Raw genomic sequence first — 11,103 nt, forward strand, 5'->3', positions numbered from 1 at the left:
CTCCATGAGCAGCTACACTATTTGTCAATCTTCACGACAGAAATGTCTGGTCCATCTTTGACATTGCGCCTCCACATCACAGTCATCACCTGGTCCTGCAGACTTGGCCTCCTAAGTAATGTTCTAGTTTATCTCCCTTCTTATGCATCTCCTTTGCCCTGGCCCAAGCTGTCGTGCCCTACAGCTGGTATGTCTCTGCCCATTTTCCGACAATGCAGACAGTGACGCACATGTCTTTTTCCATGCACCTCCCTGGCTTCAACTCCGTGCAGGCATCCCTGGTTCCATGTCTGGCCACTGGGCCGTTCCCTAGGCTCCCGTTCTTGCCATGCTCTCATTTACCAAAAGGGCTTTGCAAATGTTGTTTGCTGCTCAGAGAATCTGATTCTCTCTTCTACCCAAGCCATCTTTCCTGTTTCAACTCAGGGTTCACTTTCTCTGAATAGAATTCACTGACTTTTCTGCTGCGGTCAAACTGTAACACATTAGGATGTTTTTGCCTTGTTTATATCATTATTTGATTAATGCACACCCTCTTCACCAGAGCACAATCACCATAATGGCAGGTGGAAAGTCTGTTAGTGGTCACTACTGTATCTGAACACCTGGTGCAAAGCCTGACACATAGGAAAACTTTGATAAAGAGATGTGAACGAATGAAAGAATGAATGAATGATTCACCATATTACTGAAAAAGAAATAAAGGATACTGATGTATAAAATATAAAACTAGTGTAAATACGTGATCACGCATTGTTGCAGCAATTCGAATAATTATTTGGGGCAGTAATATATGCTCATCAGTATTCTCCAGAAATTGTACTTTTCAGGGTGTCATTTGGGCTAATAAATATTTTTAAATTAAAGGTTGATATAGATCAACTCCTTTATTTTGTAAGAACAATTATATTTCTAAATCTTCTTCAAGGTTATCCTTTTCTAGAAAACAAAAGTACATCTAAGTTTTTGACATGGTACTTTATTCTTTCTGACATACTCTGAACAGGTAGAGTGGTTTTCGAAGTGTAATAATCTATAGAAGATTACAGTAATATAGTTTTCTATAACTGAAATCAGCCATTGACTCTTCCATTATGCATGTTTCCACAGAATTTAGTGGATAGTTAAAAAAGAATTATTTCCAAATAATTCAATCAATTATATTATTTCATACTGGCTAGTTTAAAATGATCCTAAGCATATGATCTCCCCAGGAAAGAAAAAAAGAGAAAAGAAAAAGTCAATTATTTTTTAAATTTTCCTGTACTTTTATTAGCTTCTCCCCATATTATATTTGTAATTTAAAACTAGCAGGTTCTGAAAACTCTTTGTAGCTTTTTACAATGCAACCGACACTGTCCATGCTAGCATTCATACTGTATAGAGGATGGTGGGTAAATGATAAAAAGACGGTCTTTGTAGATAAGCACAATGCTGATTACACCTTCTCAAAGAAATCAGACGAATCTGTCTAAATGGCACTGTACCTCTGAGATACACACTTCACAGGGACCAGGGGTCATTTTTATTTTACCTCAAGATATTAAAAGGATTTCTGGTCATGTTTATAGTCAGAGGTCATGACAAAACCATGGTGTCAAATGTAAGCACCATTGAAGAGGTATATGTAAGGAAATACTGATCTGATGATCTGGTGTAATTGTATTATGACAGCCTGGACCTACATTACAATGTCTATACATAGAGACGCACAATTTTGACTTTCTTTTTTTTTTGCATATAAAAAATGTATGTGTGTGTGTGTGTGTGTGTGTGTGTGTGTATATGTATATATATATGAAGTTTGTTAAAAAGGTATGTATTCCATTATCTTTTCTGGAATAAATAAAAATGTAATATGATTTCTAAAGCAAGTAACAGCTTAATAGCATGTTTTATATGAAACACTTAACTCCTTTGAATCAATAAATACTATTATGTCATGACTGTTACTTGACCATTGCAACATTGCACTTCACTTTTTTATTTCTTTATAACTTTTATGATGTTTACATATTTAACCAGTTTACTGTTGAATAGGTAATATGTGTACAAGGAACAAAATTCAACATATACCAAAAGATGGAAGTGGAAAATAAGTCTACCTCTGATCTCCATAACCTGGGGTAAGCACAATTACCGATTCCATGTATGTCCTCGTACGCATACATACACATCTGATTATTTTACTTATTATTTACTCTTTATTTTTCCACACTTATGTACTTAGTAGCTATATGTATTTCACGCAAGCACTAGACTACCATAAACCTATTTAGCATGGGGTTTTTTTTACATTTAACAATAAAGCTTGTGGACTCTTCTATATCAAATATATAGAGCCTCATAGTATTCCATTGATATGAATAGTGCTTTGCTCCACTGAATTGTACTCATTTTGTTTTCAACTCGTTTTTATTACACATATTTCTACAATGAGTATACATATAATTTGAATACTTCAAGAATATAGGATAAATTTTTGAAGTCACTATTGGCCATTGAACAAAATGCACAGGTAACTTCCTATAATAAATATGAATTCTACAAAAATACTTTAAATTTAACAACCTAGTACTGTTGCAAATATAGAGATACAGAAAGAGAGAGAATGACAAAGAAAGCATTTGGATTCCCCTGTAATTCAAGTAGCTTAAATAATGCCAAAAGTATCAATTGTTTTGCTCTTGTATATTTTTACAAGTAATTGAATTGGAATGTACCATTAGTTAAGGTCTGACACTTGCTGGAAATTTTCAAAATCAAGATCTTCCAAAAATTGTTTAAATTAGAGAAAATTAAACTAGATTAGGTTATTGTTCATTTTGCAATATGCACATCTATCAAATAAGTATGTTATACCCCTTAAATTTATACAATGTTATATGTAAATTATATCTCAATAAAACTGGAAAAAGTATTGCAAAAGATTAGGTTCTGACCTCGACCGAACAAACAAAAATCCCTTTCAGTAAGAAAACTATGAGCTGGCAACTAAATTTCAGAAACCAGGTCAAAATCGTACCCGCTTAAAAAAAAGCCGACAACAAACTCACCTACCAAAAATAAACTTTCAATAAAGCCCACCCTAGTCTCTTACAGAAATATTATATTATAAATTTTTGTACTATCACAGGAAACTAGTGCAAATGAAGTTGGTGATATAATTCTATAGCTCTCGAGGTAGTATTTTGATAGCATCTAAGGGTATCTTTGAAAATATAAAACCTAAAGCCCGTAATTTGAAACAAAGAGTCAAATTTTAAGTTACATTGAAAAAAATAATGCCAAGAATCATTTTAAGCTCAACGTTAATGACAGTACTTAAGACATTAGAAGTGACAGTTTCCTTAAGAAGGAAACAAAAAAGATAAAAATGCAATCAAAGTACTATATAACATTTCAGTCATTTATCGATGTTAATTAACTGCAGATAACTAAGGGAGCTATAAAAAGAAAGTATAATGGATGCAAAACAGCCAGCAAAGACCAAAAAAGAGAACCGTAGCTGCAGTAATTTCTGTCATTCATAACTTGACATAATTATCTACCTGTGAAAGTGCTGCTGTAATTTGAAACGCCTCCCTCCCTAACATCAGCCAGCGATGGTAACGACTTCACGAAGGACAGGGATGGAGACCCGGCTATTATTCCTCATCTGCTTGGATTTTCATGTAATATTGACTCAGGAAGACACATGATTTCATTTAAAAAAATTGTGTTTCTGTGACTAACCCAGCCCACAGCCTCACTTAGAGTGTGAGTCTGGATTCCCTGGAGTGAGTCACAACTGACCATTTTGATTTCCACTTAGTTATCACTTGATGGATAAAATGACTGTTTTTATACTTAGCTCTTAAATGGACATCAGTGGTTTCCATTCCTGAAGGTTTAGGTTTTTAAAGCTACCTCCAGGGATTTTTTTTTTTTTTCCTTTGAGAATGATCCTGGGCTAAAGCATACACATATTTAGAGATACCCATCTTTAATTATGCTTGAACTACTTTGTTTAAAATTATATAAATACTCAAACAGAAGACGTGTTTAGCAGCTCCCAGTCTAATGGTGGCAATGAAAAACACCTGTAAACATCAGCTTGTTATGTGAGAATATATTTGAGGTCAAAGAATAGATTTCTAATTTGATTAGAAACTTTGATCTCTAAAGCAAGGACTAAGTATTTGTAAGGAAAGGGACCAAGGGAGCTCTACAGCCTTAAGGAACAATTCATGTGAAGGAGCTGGAGGTTCAGAGTGGAGAGCTTAAGAGGAGAAGGAATTTGCATCCTCTCCACAGGAGGATCTGGTCCAGCAGACCCTTAGCAATGAATGGTCAAGAAGCATCATCACCCCTTCATTTAACCCATTATGAAATGACACCAACAGGGATGTACTTCTTCCAGCCTATTAATTTTTAATTAATTTTTATTTTTCTTTAATATCTTTCACAACACTGTGGCAGAGCAAGTATAACCTGCATCTTCCAGGTAAAAAAGCTGATTATTCGGAGAGGTGAGTGGCACACCCAAGTCAAACACCAGGGAAAGTCCTGACTCAGAGCCTGGAGCCCTGTCCACGCACCACACTGCCTCCTTGTGGGCATGTGGGGAAGGACAGAGAACGGGAGCACAGGTACAGGGCTCAGGACGCTAAGAGTCAGCCAAGTTTAAGAGGGCTGTGCACATGCCCGTGTTGGAAGACGGTCAGCACTAGTACATGTGGCCTGGCTTACAGCGAAATTTCTAGGACAAATTTAAATTTTGCAGATACCTTAACTAGTTATTTTGGATGGTTCCAGTAACATGTCACAGAGAGTCTGGCATCAAGCTACACATCCACGATTATTTTTAAATTGCCACCTCTCCTGACCAGAGACGTTTTCTCTGCCCTGGAAAGAACATGGCAGCAATTTTCTAGAATCTGGTCTGATGCTTCTTGGGGCCAAGGAGCTTTGCCACAGCTTCAACCAACATAGTAGACTCTGCAAAGGTATTACTCACGCTAAGGTAGTGTGAGAGTAGATATTAAAAATAGCAGGGACCTTTTGAAGTTCTCAAACATTTCTCTGCCAGCCCGGGGTAGTTCCCTACAGTGTATTTTTAGTGCTCCAGACACTCTGCTTTTAAATGTCATAAGCAGTGAAATCCTGGCAGTACCATTCAGATACGTCTCCAGAAAAAAAAAGTTTTATTTGATATCTCATCTGCGATTTTGATTCAGGTGTTATTTCATCTAGAAGTAACACGTGATCCAATCATTTCTGGTCATTTGTTGAAGGGTAGGGTCCCCAGGCTCTAACAGATGACCCCTCGATTCTCCCCTCCATCAAAGGACATATGATTGAAGTGTCATTGCTCTATACTGGAAAATCCCATAAGCTCTCCAGCCTTCCATCTTCTTAACTTAGTGAAGTTCTGAGGCCAGTTGACCTATGAAAACTTCAGAAATTAAAAAAAAAAAAAATCCTTATAAGGGCTATAATTTCTTCTCATTATACTATCTTTTATGTATATGTATATATCCTATTCATGTATTTTCTGAATACCCATATTGACTGAAAGGATGTGGAACATGAAGTTAAAAATATATATATATGTGTACATATTTAAACTATTATTAAATATATATATACACAATGTAAATGTGTGTATATGTACATATATAACATATAATGGATTATATATTATAAATACATGTGGCACGTATAGTAACTTGGACACGTGTAGTCCAATATAATGCAGTATTGTATATATTCATACAATTCATACAATGTATTTCAGAATCATCTGGGGCTGTGGCCATTTGTTTACAGCATAAATGGAATCTCTCACAATCACGAACAGTCCCCCTACACACCTCAGTCTATGAAACGCCACCAGGGTTGCTGTCAATGTTGATATGTGCTTTAGGGTTTTCCGTAAAGGGGTTAGGAACTGCCATTACACTCTGTGATGCACTAACAGGAGATTCTTTTTAGATGAGAACATATACATTCATCAGATTGATCAATGCATATTGAAGATCTTTGTTTGCCTCAAATTCTGTGCTGCTCTGTCAGTTTCAAATGACCTGGGTTCACTTGGCCATAATGACCCGTCCTGAGGGTGAGTCTGGATGGTGGGCTTCACTGGGGCTGAGGGTGCAACCTCACAGCCATAAAGATGGATGGTAATTCTTGGTGAAATCACCAGGGAAGATTCTGCTGTTTATTTCACAGATTTGTGATGTAACTCCTTGGCCTCTGACAAAAATACCTTCAGCCCAGGAATATCCGTTCACGATCTTTGGTGATTGATGCGTAGGTCTGTACCTCACTGTTCTAACATCCCTCAGTAACCTGCCTGAAGGTTAAGGTCAGGGCAGCCCTCCCCTTCTGACACCTGCCCTTTCACTGCTTCCACAGACAGTGGGCTTCCTCACAAAAGCACTTTGAGTTCCGGTGAGGAAACATTTACATCATTTGTAGAATGAACAACACATTCAAAGTCTACATAAATGGGCTGAAAAGTTCCTAGACCCACCCTGAGATTGAGTCAACCCTGCCAAAGGTTCTGCCAAAGTCAACCCTGCCAAAGACTCTCTCCAGGGATCTCAAGAGGACATCTCCAACCAAAGTCCTGAGAAATCGGGGTTCACTGCTGAAATTTCAGGTGTCTCCTCTCTTCCCTCCAATGAAACTTGACTGACCCTTTCATCATGGAAATTGCTCAGCTCTGCACCTTCCAGCCTGCAGGAACTCTAGCCCCACCTGGAAATACAGCTTCCTCAAACCTCCATCCAGGGTGAGTCCCTCTGTCCTCCTCCCATGACCCACGGTACACAAAGTGCTTGAGTAGGTACCAACATTCTAACAGCATCCCGGTGTCACGGCAACAGAGAATCCCAGTGGGAGGGGACATCAGGAGGTGGTTCATCACAGCTCCTTGTGTGGCGGATGACAGACGTCCAGAGAGGAGAGGATTTCCCCCAGGTCCCTCACCCTGAGAAGAATCCCAGCCCTGCATCCCACTCACACCTTCTAACCCCTGCTCAGGGCATCTTCCACTTCTTGATGCTCTGTCCACAGACTGGGGAATAGTAATGTCACAATTCAACGACTTTCACAAACGCTGGAGAAGTGGGTTTTAAATTTAAAACTAAATTATGGGTTATTGGGTGTTAGGATAACTAATTCATATGCAGACACATGGCTTTCACTGAAAAATAACTATGACCATAGACTTGGGATGCTTAAAAAAATTCTTAATTGACCATACTATAGATTGCTATAAATATTCAATCGAACACACACACACACACATGCATATGTGTGTGTGTGTGTGTGTGTGTGTGTGTAAACATATAATATATTAACTATTTTTTGAGGCATCATGGTTATCTGACTATCATGGTGGGAACTATTTTGAAAGCATCTGAGATTTCCAAAGTGATGTCTCTACAGTTTCCTAAATAGCAATACCATCGGTTATACTGTCACCCAACTCCAATTTGAGGCAAAGTTCTTGGTTTTTGCTCTTTCATTGTAAACACTGTCAGTGCTGTGCTGTGGGCAGTGCATAGAAGGACATTCAGGGAAAGTATGTGAACTCCAAGCTTAACCGTCTCTTTGACACGTGATGATAACTCAGGCTGGGTGGGGCAGCTGTGGTGACTCAGACAATCCTGGATTATAACAGCACACATATTGTCAGACGGGCCGCTTATCAATTTTCGAGGTGATACTGCTGTTGAGAAGACCCACAGAAATGCGTTTTACAGACTGAACGGTGGTACTGTATTTAAATCAGTTAATTCCTAACGATACAGGAGGATTTGCTCTGCCCTGATTCTACAAGTGGTACCAAGGGAAATGGAACACTCCCTTGATTATATAACAAGAGAAGAGAAAGAAAGTGCTATTAAGTCAACCACAGAAAGGAGTACTTTTCACCTCTTTTGAGCACCTACTACGTGCCAGTCCCCTTGGAGCATTCCCCACTGAAATCACTAGTTCTAAGCCAGGATACAGTCAGTTGTATTTTGTCAACTTTCAATGAGGAAATTGAGGCTCAGAGAAATTCGTGAACTTGCTAGAAATCACATAGTTAGTAAGAGAAAAGCCTGGATTCCGGTTCTTTTGAATGTCAAGGCATGTTCTTTTCGAGTACTTAACATGGCTTCCAAGGAAAAACCAATGTTTAAAATTTGGAAACTTCTCTCGCTGAGCACAGACCAACACAGGAAGAATACTTGAATTTCAAACTATCGGGATAAACAACAAGGTCCTACTGTAGAGCACAGAGAGAACTATACTCAGTATCCTATGATAAACCATAATGGAAAAGAATATTAAAAAAGGAATGTACATATATGTATAACTGAATCACTTTTCTGTACAGCAGTAAATAACACAACATTGTAAATCAACTATACTGCAATAAAAAAAATTTTAAATGAATTAAAAAAAAATATCGTCTCGGGGGCTTCCCTGGTGGCGCAGTGGTTGAGAGTCCGCCTGCCAATGCAAGGGACATGGGTTCGTGCCCCGGTCCGGGAGGATCCCACATGCCACGGAGCGGCTGGGCCCGTGAGCCATGGCCACTGAGCCTGCGCGTCCGGAGCCTGTGCTACGCAGCGGGAGAGGCCACAGCAGTGAGAGGCCCGCGTACCGCAAAAAAAAAAAAAAAAAAAAAAATCGTCTCACTATTTTTACAAGAGCACGTGTGGAGTTGTGGAGACCAAGGCCAGAACAGCGAAGGTTTCATTGCCAGAGGTGAGAACAGGAGGAGCCCATTTGTAGAAAATTCTTTCAGCACAAGGAACAAAAGCGCTGGCGCCTTCATCCCATGACTCCATCCTGTGTCTGGTGACTTCACGTGCTATCTCAGATCCACACCCTCCAATGCCCTCCTTACTACTTTCTCTAACTTCTTTTCTTTGTTTCCTTGCTAAGTACCTGCTATACTTAGGTCAACTAACCAAGAGGTTAGCACTGTTTTTATGTTGTTGTTTATTTTGTTTGGGGTTTTTTTGGTCTGTGAGAAATAGGATAACCATCACTGAATTTCAATGAGGGTGAAAGACTTACAGGCCAGAGGACATAAAACACCAGCTGGTTTTTTAAAAACGGAGGGAGAGCAGAGGAAGGGTTAGTGGGCGCTCAGGTGCAGGTCAGACTCTGGACCACGGTGTGCCCCACTCCCTCAGGGGACGTTAGCGCTTTCTTCTTCTTCAATTCCACAGATGTTTGAGTTCTCCTGTTGCCCTTGTCACATTGTATTGCAGTTATTTTTTTAATTAAGTTTTATTGGAGTATAGTTGCTTTACAGTGTTCTGTTAGTTTCTACTGTACAGCAAAGTGAATCAGCTATACATATACGTATATATATATATCCTCTCTTTTTTTGGATTTCCTTCCCATTTAGGATTTGTTGACAGCCTGGCTTCGTGTCCTAGGAAAGCTCCTACGGTTGGGGCCATTTCTTCCCTCGACTGTTTTCCCAGCGCTTAGTACAGAGCCTGGGCAGACGCTCCACAGACATTTCTCCACTGCATGTCATCAAGGACTGGCCGTTTACCAGCATGAAACAGAGATGGAAACTGTCCCAGGAGCCTTACGTGAAGCCAAGCCCTGCCCTCACGGAAGCCCCATGGGGAGGTGTCACCACACACCCATCTACAGCTCATTTTATAAGGTTCCAACCCACAGGCTTGGTGGCATTTGCTGCTGGGCCAAGACTGAGTTTCAGGTCTACCACGTGCATTCTACAGATCAGAACTCCAGTCTCCTACTTTTCCTGACTGTAATTAATCGTAGGAAGAGCCATTGACAAATCTGTGAACGAGGGGAGAGTGCACGTGTTCCTGGAATTATGGACACACTGCCAAATGGCACGCCAACCTCTCCACCATATTCTTTGGGGCTTTGTAACTAGAAGAGCTTACCCAGCCAGCAGCTGGAGAGAGATGATAGTTTGGATGGAACCCAATTACTGTGCATCCTTCTTAATTAATGTGATTATCAAAGGAATCCATTAAAATTGGGCTCTAATTAATTGTATCCAATTAAGATTTTAAACTAGAAATTCAGCAATTATTATTTCATAGATTAGGTGGGATGCTGGTGTTTTCTTAAAAACATTTCCTGAAGACACAGATGGTGAGAGGATACCTAAATTAGGCAGAGAGAAAGACTGCAAACCTGTGGATGATTATTTGAGTTGATTTTCTATATAGTTTGGAACACTAAGGGACATCAAAGCCCCCCCCAAAAAAAATTAAATGTGATTCTACAGTATTATAGATAAGATAATTTGTTTTAAAAATCTATAGAATGATAGGATGAATTTACAGAGGGGGAGGGAAGAGAAACATTTCATTTTAAAAAGTTGGAAAATATAAATCGAAGAGTCTCCTTTTTACTTTTGCAAGTTTTCTAGCAGATCCTCTGTTTTGACATGAATCCAAAACAAAGAACTCTAAGAGGCAAGAAATAATACAGATTAGATATTCTCACGTTCGAGACCATAACATAATTTATTTTATGTAATGTCATGAGTGAGTTCTCCTCTTACAGCAAACTATGGGAAATGCAGGAGACAGAAGAGGCCTGCGGACCCTCTGGAAGCTGGACTCATTACTGTTTCATATGCTCCTACTGAGATCAACAGAAGAGCATGGAATATTCACATTGCCCTGATCCCAAGTCCAAGAAAATACAAGAAGAACATTTTATGCAAAGAAGACAGCACTTTCTGTTTCATGTCATATTATCAGGCAAAAGTTATTGTCCTTCATTTTGGTAAATATTCTGAAGGTGCTTTCAGTCCCTCATAGCTAATAAGGCTGGGCCAAGTCAGTTCTTAAAACATGTGTTTGCAAACTGACGAATAAAAAATCTGTATACTCAGTGATGAGTATACAGATATATGTGTGTGTGTATATATATATACACATAAGTGTGTGTGTGTATATATATATACACATAAGTGTGTGTGTGTATATATATATATACATAAGCATGTGTGTGTGTGTATATATATATATATACACATAAGTGTGTGTGTATATATATATACACATAAGTGTGTGTGTGTATATATATACACATAAGTGTGTGTATATA

The sequence above is a fragment of the Lagenorhynchus albirostris genome, chromosome 21, assembly GCF_949774975.1.
Source record: "Lagenorhynchus albirostris chromosome 21, mLagAlb1.1, whole genome shotgun sequence".
Classification (NCBI taxonomy): domain Eukaryota; kingdom Metazoa; phylum Chordata; class Mammalia; order Artiodactyla; family Delphinidae; genus Lagenorhynchus; species Lagenorhynchus albirostris.